At 43.9% G+C, this 9,689-nt stretch overlaps 1 protein-coding gene across 2 annotated transcripts in view; it reads left to right on the forward strand.

Moving 5' to 3' along the window:
- mtd (TLD domain-containing protein mustard) overlaps positions 1-9,689 on the forward strand; it is a 141,439-nt gene that overhangs the window by 22,322 nt on the left and 109,428 nt on the right. The window lies entirely within an intron of this gene.

Raw genomic sequence — 9,689 nt, forward strand, 5'->3', positions numbered from 1 at the left:
ATCCCATCAAACGGATTCCTAATCCTAATATATACGTACGCAGGTTCGTCCAAATGATCGCACATACTTCGAGAGGTGGTCCGAGTTGAAACGCACCGCGCGTATAACATTATGATAATTACATAATCAGATCCCCTTGCAGTCGTATACGCAGCAGCCCATCAATCGACTCTCGCGTCATTATGTAGGTTACTATTCACCTATAGGCGATGCTTTTTTTTCCCTCTTTCACCCTTTACTGTCTACTGCTACTACTACTCTTGAGCCGATTAAAGAAAAAGAAAATGTGCCTCTATTTACCAAAAACATGAAAACCAAAAAAAAAAAAAAAAAAAAAAAAATCCACCCCCCCTAAGCGCAGTTGGCAAAAATTTCTAAACCCCTTGAGTATACGTATATTTCCCTCGTACGATTTGATTGACAATCGATAAAAAAACAAACAAAGAAACAAGTAAACACGCGACTCGGTTGTTTATCGTAAGGCGAGCGCGCTTCGTACGCCCAAAGCTGCAGTGCGCGAAGCATAAAGGGAGATATAGATACACGTGTATAGGCCCGTCGATGCTCTCCTCCACCCGGTGGCCTTGAACTACAGGCCTGTGCCAGCCCCCACCCCCCTCTCCACCCCTTCGCCCTTCCGCCCATATATTACACGGTATACGTATAGGCATCGTTGCCAGTGTATATCGTATTCCTACGCGCTGTGTACCAATACCCGGTGTATTCCGCGCCCCGATCTCCCGATGCAATGTGTTGCACGCGAACCACAGTATACAGGGGTGAACGAGGCGCCGCACTTTCTTCCTGGATGCTCGTAGTAGCCATTGATTGCCTCGACTGTCGCCGAGCTGGAAAAAAAAAACCGAGAGAGAGAGATAAACAGGGGGGGGGAGGCGAAAAAGTAAAGAGGAGCTAACGAAGGAGGGTGGCTTTGGGGGGGTGCACAAGCGCGCGCGCGCGCGGCCTACTTTGCGAAACAATCCCCGCTGCACAATGAAAGGGTGGCAGGAGGGGGAAGGACTGGCTGGCTTGTTGTTGCCGGGGGAAAAGGCTGGGAGACCGACGACCACCCCCGCGATGATCAGCCACCAGTTGGGAGGGAGGGATGTGCACGCGCGGGGTGGTGGTTGTTGGGGTTGCTCTGACGTCAAGGTCGACCCTGCCCCTCCACCTGTTTTTTTTTTTTTTTCCTTCCTCTTTTCCATGTATATGTATATAACTCGCACACGTGCGCGTCCCTTCTCACCGCGCGCTCAATCTCGGCTACGATGTTGCACACATAATATATACGTGTACGTGCAGTTGGATCTGTCTTTTGCTCGTACAGTACACCTACACATGTACACTTTGGGGAGCAGGGAATTTTCGCGCGAGCGGTAACAGCCGAGTCGATTCCGTTTTCCTTTTCTTCCTGTCGTCGCTTCCTCCTTCTTTTTTCTTTCCTCGCGAAGAGCTGCCGGTGATAAGGACACCGCATATACATGTATAAGCTACTTTCGACTTTTCCGGCAGTCGTCACTGTCGCAGTGTGTAAGGGACTGCCGGTGATGGGTGGCTACTTTCGTGCGCTCCTCTATATCTCTCGGTATAATATTGATGTACCTATGCTCTGTATTATATAAGAACCGTCCGAGTATACTGTTTGTGTGTATGCGTGTAATTATTATTATTATTATTTTATTTAAATTCAATGTAATGTTAGCAAATGGGTTTTTAATGATAACGTCCGAATTAATTTTTCTCGATTGCGAAAGGAAAAAATCACCTGTGAGGGTGGAATACAAAGTAGATCAGGTTGGGGCAAGGTTGGCCGAGCTCGTACTTTGATTTCGTTAATGTTTCGAAAAGCTGATGTATATAGGTGCATGTGTACATTTGTTTTCGCTGTGTTTACTTCTCGTCACGCGAACGAGAGGGAAAGTTGGTTTAATTACGATGGAAACGAGTACGCTCTACTTTACTCTCTTTCTCTCTCTCTTGTACACTTGTACAGAGTTCGAGGCTGAAATTTCGGCAATTCTCAATGTTAATGTGCATCTGTTGTCGTTTGGAAAACGTAAGGGGTCGATTTGGTTCTTCAAAGTAAAATAGATTTATTCGATACAGTATAGTTTTGTTGGTGAACAAAAAAAAAAAAAAAAAAAAAAAAAAAAAAAAAAATGGTATTATAAAAAAGAATTTGTATTTAAAATATTAATTTGTTAGCCCCAACGTGTACATAGTACGCATTAAATGACAAAAATCAGTTTCTTTATAACCATAATAAGTAACACATTTCTCCTTAAAAGGTATCCCTCAAAGTCACAAAATCCATTGCCACTGCAGCAGTAGTTATACGCGTAAATACATGACCCCGAACTGATGAGACGTGCAGATTTTATTGGCCATAGTCCTCTCGTGTATAGTGATAGGTACCCATGAAAAGTGTTTCTCATTCTCGCTTCCTCGAGATTTCTTTCTCAAAGCCCCTCTATCTCCGCCCTATACGTACACCCTCTTGTTCCCACGATCGCATAAATTTGTCTTATCTCTCTCTCTTTCTCGAGTGCGGTACCTACGGGTATATATATATAGGTTGTTAGACCGAGCCACGGAAGTGGGAGCTGACGAGGTATACCATTTGTCCTTCGATCCCTTCTTACGTGCATTATTATTATTACCTATGACAAAATGAATCGCGTTTGAGGTCAACTGGGAAATGCAGGTACTTTTTTGGATGTACAATATAGTTGTCGATAAATACTCCATTGGAAGGTAAAAAGTGTAAAACGTTAGCAACGTGCATTGGAATAAATAACGCGCACAGCGATGGGTAAACACGCGCAAAGATAAATAAGGGCATCGGTGTATATATACATATATATATGCGCATCGCGCGTTTTTCAACGCTACCCGAGTATTAAATTCACGTTACGTCAAAAAGCGCCAAAGGGGTAAACACGCTTTGCAGGTCAGCGTTCAAATAAAAAAAAATAAATAAATAACCGTGCGTTCGTGTCCGCGGAGGTGTGTGTGTGTGTACACAAAAAAAAAGAAGGGTGAGTCGCCCGAATATATGGACGAGGCGCTTTTCCAGCCTGCGAGCACCGGAAAAGGGATTACCGCGTCCCTTCCGCGCGGGCTCTTTTTTTTATTCGACCCTCGTGGCCTCGGGTTACATACGTTTTCTCGCGCAACCAAGTGGTCGGTCCATCGGAGGGAGGAACCATTACATAAGCTCCGACGCTTCGTTATCTGCCCAGTCATTCAAAGATCGGAGTTTCCACTAATTATTGCGTACTTGAAACGCTTTTATTTTACATCCCCCTCGACTTTGTCTTCATTGCAACCTCTTCCAGGACTCTGGGGCCGGTGGCAGTTTATTTTACCCCCCGAACTCACGTAGGTACACCTTATCGGCAACGCCATCCGCAAGAATTAACGGAGCAAGGATGAAAAAAAAAAAAAAAAAAAAAAAAAAAAGACAACGAGCCACCACTGTGGTCTCGTCCTTCTTCCACCGGGAAAGTGCGAGGTCTCATTTATTTTCCAGTGCGCGGCAGTTTGGCCCTATCGCGATGCCGGTCACGGGATGAGCTGTAACTGCGGCGAAAAGTAAGAAAATAAATAAAAAGGATATTGGATGAAAAAGCGAGTCGATGGGGGCAAAGATCGGTGATGAGCGCGGGGTTAATTCGATCAAAACCTGCAGGCGACGATCGTGCCAATTTTCAATTTGGCCCACCTCTCCGCGATGCTACGTATATACTTTATTCCATTTCCAGGGTCGGGGCTGACTTGGGACTTTTGAAAGCTGAAAAAGGAAGGAAATTTGCTGACACCACTGGTACATATATATAAAAACGAGGAGAGCAAGGAGTAAACGCCACTTTTTCTCGATGGTTTGTTTGGACTCGCGGGAAGGGGGGGGGGGTCGCTGTCGACCCTTCGGTCCGATGATTTGCATTTCGATTTGAGTATGGTAACAAAGCTACCCTCGATTGAAAGCGCGACCGCAGAACCACGGGGGGGAGGGGGGAATTTTCCGGAGCAAGGTAGCTTTCACAACGTGGGACGACCTCTACTCGTTTTTTTTTTTTTCTCTCCAATTTTTATTTTGATCGAGGAAAAACCGAACGTGAACATAGTATATGTGGAAATACATGAAAAACCATGCACGAGGTAGAGGCGTTATTTTTTTCGAGGATGAAAATATTCCCATGCTTGGCTCTAACTCGCGATTCGTACGCCCAAATACGTAAATTTAATTTAGCCAATAACAGTTTAACCTCAAATAATAATAATAACAATCGTGCGGGCAAAAAATAGATTTACGAGGGGAAGTGAAAAAAAAAAAGGACGAGTGGATGTAAAAAAAAAAAAAAAACGAATAAAACCGTAAACAAAGCCAACCAAGGCATATACACCCACACGATTGGAGCCGCTACGAGTGGAAAAAAAAAAAAAAGAAAGAAAAAAAGAGTATATATAGATACTTAAAAAGTATGTATGTAGGTACGTTCCGAGTTAACGTGTTACACAGCCTAAAGACATTTGTTGCATTAACAATGTCGAGCTGCAGGTATCCTGTATAATGTACAAGGTTTAGGTATAAGCCTCGAGTGCACACGGAGTTGCTCCTTCCTTGTACATAAACAATTTGGGTACAGTCCGCAGTTCCGAGTCCACACACACACCATTTTGGCCTCATATAGAGACCTTTACCGGCTCGAACAACGTTTAGATAGTATAGGGCCGTGGTGATCGATACCTGCCTATATATTATACATATCCTCGTGTGCTATCTCTCTCTCTTTCTCGGCTCGAGCTATCGCAACCCTCTCTTCCTTTTATCTTTTTTTCGGCTCGTCCGAGCCTCACCTGTGAAAAGTACAGCCGTAACCTATATATACTGTACACCCTTCTCTCTCCAACCCCAACCCACGCCGGTATATACATATACATGTGCACACTTGACCTTGTACCAGCAAGTATATAGGCGCCTCATCTCCCGGCTACCCTCTCGCGCGCTATACAAAGTCCTCTCTCTCTCTCTCACTGCCTAGTCCGATGATTAATGTACACGCGCCCCTGTCATCGCCGTCCTCGTCATGCTCCAAGAGCTCAAAATCTTCCCATTATCATCCCCCCTCCCTCATTTTTCCCCTCGTTTTGTCAACGTTACACGCTTGAGATCTACCCCACCCCTCCCATGGTATTCACGTCGAGATTTTTGTGCTACTTTGGAGGAAAAAAATCGTGTATGCATTATACGCAAGCGTGATATACGTTTTCTCTATACCTATATGTATAGGTACATGATGTATGGTCATTATTCACCCACACGTCTGTACCAGCACCATCGGAATACTCGATCGGGGTACAAGTATCCTCTTTGACCCTATCGCGTACATTGTCCATTTGAACCGTTTTGGGGGGGAAAAAAAAGAAAGGAAGGAAAAGAAAAAAAAAAAAAAATAAAAAAAAAAAAATAAAGGATGTAACATCTAAACGAGCAACACGATAATTATATTATTTTTCGTTTGTCCAAAGGTATGCCGCTTCGTAGCGCGCAACCTTGCTATAACCGACTAATCGCGAGTATATGGGTGCTTGGATTAATCGTTTCTCGTGTGCTATCCGACATTGTAAAATCCGGATGATCCCTCGTACCGAGAGGGGGAGACGAGATCAAGTAGCAATTGGGAGAATGAGGAACCCGCGGTACGGAGGGGCGAGATATCGAGAGAAAACGTGGCTAATTAATCGGCGCACTTGACCTAGTATTCGGGGCTGGGCTCGTGTTTGCGGATCGATCGTTTCGCCCGCGGTAGGCCCGTATATATGCCCGTATAGTGCCAGTGATGGCTCCGTGGTTATTTGTTGATTACTAATTGTTTGTGTGCCCTTTGTCGTTTTGTTTGTGTACTTCTCTGTGTCGTGTCATGTGTATAGCGATTGACTCATTAATCAGCAACTTTACCGTTTTTTTTTACTGAATTCGTGCGTCGTGTTGCCTAAAGGTGGATTCACACAGCTACAGCGTGCGCTCGCGTGGCTTCGACAGTTGGAACGTGCGCGTTCTGATTAGCTGTCGATGGATTCGGACAATTCTGATCAGCCATCAGTCAGCGACAATACGAGGAAAAGACCGCGTAGTGACTCGAGTGACTTCGCGGCCTCGGCTCTTATCGGCCGAAGATGTAAACAAACTGATAAAGAGTGCTACACTTGGGCGCGATATCCTACTTGAACGCCTTAGCAACGAGAAAGAAGGCTGGCACAAAAAAGGCGATTCGTGATACAATTAGCTCCTTTAGCAATGCATAACTAAACATTTCTAGTGCGTATCTGTGCAAGAAGAAAAATCGATGGACATGTGTAACGGAGTTATCAAGGCTGCCTGCCAACGTACTTATTGAGCAGGCGGCCGCGGTCTGTCAGCTCTGCAGGCGCACAACAGAAGGTATCATTGCGCTCCGGCGGGGTATTCGCGGGTAGGCACCTTAGGCGACTCACTATCGGCCGTCGACAGGATTTCCCCTCCTCTAGGGATACCAAAGAGACCATCCTTCGAGCGATCAACCCCAAGAGTCTGAAGGTTGACGTACAGCGCGTGCTTTATGGGCCTGATAGCTCGGTAATAATAGGGAGCAACTCGTTGAATGCTACGCTGCTTGCGCTGAGTCCTCTGCTCTTTGCCCTTTTCATTAACGACGTGCCCTCAGTTTTGCGGCATTGTGCTCATCATATGTATGCTGATGACTTTACCATTTGGAGAAGTGGCCCCATCAGCGAGGCGACCCGCATTGTTGCTGAAACGAATTCGGATCTCGAGGCAACTGCTGTGGTGGGCGTATTAGAATTGCTTGAGAGTGCGGCCGGATAAGACCCAGGCCTCTTGGGTGGCTACGCGTAATTTTATTGTACGGCTCCCGACGGACTCATTGCCGGTGCTCCGGGTTGGCGGTGATGTCGTGCGGTTCCAGGATGGTATGAAAATACTGGGACTGTATACAGACAATACTCTGTCGGGTGCTCAGCAGACGATTGCCACTGTGAGACGATGTTTTGTTGCTCTTGTTCGTCTGTCTTCTTGCCTGCCTCTACGAGACTTCTACTGGTGAAGGCCTTGGTTTTCCCTTACTTGGACTACTACTGTCCTGGCCTGTTCCTGGATCTGTCGCTCGAGCTGAGGTTGAAGCTGCGTCGCTGCGTTTCGTCACGGGCATCACAATATTTGAACATATATAACCCCGGCCTACAGGCAGCTCGGGGTGCCCAGTTACGAGGAGCGGCGCGACTATACCTGTGCCTCTGTCTGCTCGCTGGTGTGCTCCATCGCGGTGAACCGGGCTATCTTCGTGAACAGCTGTCCTATCGACCTGCCGGTGGGCTTGTATCCTTAAGGCATTCTAATTTGGACTTGCTTGTCTCTCACACAAGAACCGAGTGTTACAGGCACTCGTTTATAAATTATGTCTCCAGGATGTGGAATGACTTACCCGTGGCGATCAGGTGGCTGGCCTATGGTCCTCGCTTCAGGACTCGTCTCCGAGAACACCTCTTTCGCGGTGGCTCGACCTAGTAATTGCCCCGTCAGCTGATGACAACTGTGTGTGCCTTTTAAAGCTGTGATCTTTACTTTTAATTGTGTAGTGGTCCATCTATGTTGACTGTTAACTTAAAATTGTTCCTTGTATTTCCATTTTATTTTATTTATCATACTTTACTTGACCATTACTGTTTTTATTACATCAGTGTTGTTGTTATTATGCACATTTTTTATTTTATTGAATTATTTTTTATCTTTTTATTTATTTATATATTTTATTTTATTACCTCTTTGTTTTACATGATATTTTCTTTGAGCGTTACCTGTGATAGCTGTTTTTACACTTTCAACGCTTGTACAACAATGTATCTGCTGTAATTCATCATGTCAAGCACTAAACAGGACCTCTGAGTCCTTAGTGCCAAATAAAGACTTACTTACATGGCCGAGCATTGTCATTACCAGTTGTACACATATATACATTAGATTAGATTAGATTAATTCTTTATTCAAACCTTGTGGTATAACCACGTATGGTTCTCAAATAATTTACAGATAATTAATAGAGTAATAAGATACATAACAAATTATCAACATAATTAATAACAATGGAATAAGAATACAGTGAAGATGACAAAAGTAATAGTTCGTAGAATACATATAATTATAATTGACAAAATAATTAATAAAATTGGTAATAGTAATAATCGTATAATTTGGCAATAAATAAATTTAACGTAATTGATTAGACTTATTTTAACACTATTGTAGCTATTGTAAGATTGTATAAGTTTGTTTTTATTAAAAATAATTTTAAAAGTTTTTAGAGTCATGAGATAATGCCTTGTTCGCGGTTCCAATCTTGAGAATCAGAATCAAGCAATTTATTAAACAGAAATGTTTGAAATTTATTTTTTAACCTTGTGTCGAAAACTGTAATGCCCAGCGAGTTTAGAAGGAGAGTGGATGATTACGTGGAGAGAGGAGAAGATTACGTGGTGCTTTGGGCTCCGTTCTATATCAGCGCGGATTATTACCGCGACGACAAAGTCGTACAAACGATGCCTCGTTATTACGTCGCCCGAGTGGTTTGTAGAGCTGCTCTTTTTATTTTTTTTTTCCCCTCCTCGATTCGACGATCATTTGGATTCTCGCGTTTTAACGAGTCTTCATCCGTATATACACGGTCTGGGAGAAGCGATAACATTTTTAATTGCTTAAACTATGAGGTGAACTCAGCGCGTGATTGGAATATTTGGGACGAGGTTTCCACCATACGAGCAGTTGGTGCAAAGATAATTTATTTAAAACTATCGACCCTTCGCTTTGTTTATCGGTGTACGAGCATCTCCGGGTAAAAAGCCCCCCCTCCTTCGCTTTCATCCCTCTGTTTTTCTCTTTGATAAAAAAAATAAAGCTTTTGCCGATAAAAGTCTGGAATAAAAGCCGCCGCCACTTACGCGGTGCAAATCCCCTTTGTATCCTCCGCCGTTGAGTCTACCTACTGTGCGTCTGACCGAAGAGCGTGCCGTACTACTTGTTTTGGCTCCCGGAGTCAGTACGTGTGAAAGTGCCGGCCTCTGTGATGTTTATTTTCGAACCACCGTAAATACAAACTTTTGACGTGAGCAAATACAGTATACATTCAAACGTTTCCTCCTCGGGTATAAATAAGCTCCATGCATACACGAGTCGAGCTTGTCACGTAAAATCATAGTAACAGCACCAGAGCATACAAGATCACTGTTTCCAATAATTTTTCTCCCCCGAACGCCCATCTGGAGCTGGTTATAAATACACCAGGGAAGGGAGAGTGAAAATCAATTTTTCAATGAGCAACACGCGCCGCGTATACTTACGGCGTTTTGGTTGTAACATAGAAAATTATTTTCTTAAATGTCAGAAGTGCCATTTTTTATCATTATGAATAAAACAGATTTTTTAATTTTTTAATTCACAAGATTATGCCGCGTTGGCGTTACAACATTATATGAAAAAACAATATCCTTCCATCAGCGCAGTCCAACTGTATAATACATACAACTAGATATATTTACGTTGCGTAAAGCCACCCTTACGCGACTGCGTCCCCATTTCCGAAAAACTTTTTTTTTACTCGTTTATACCGAGCTTAGTTCCAGAAACAATATGAATT

This window comes from Copidosoma floridanum, unplaced genomic scaffold (assembly GCF_036245765.1).
Source record: "Copidosoma floridanum isolate Cflo_tuat_1 unplaced genomic scaffold, Cflo_Japanese_pri ptg000019l, whole genome shotgun sequence".
Taxonomy (NCBI): Eukaryota; Metazoa; Arthropoda; class Insecta; order Hymenoptera; family Encyrtidae; genus Copidosoma; species Copidosoma floridanum.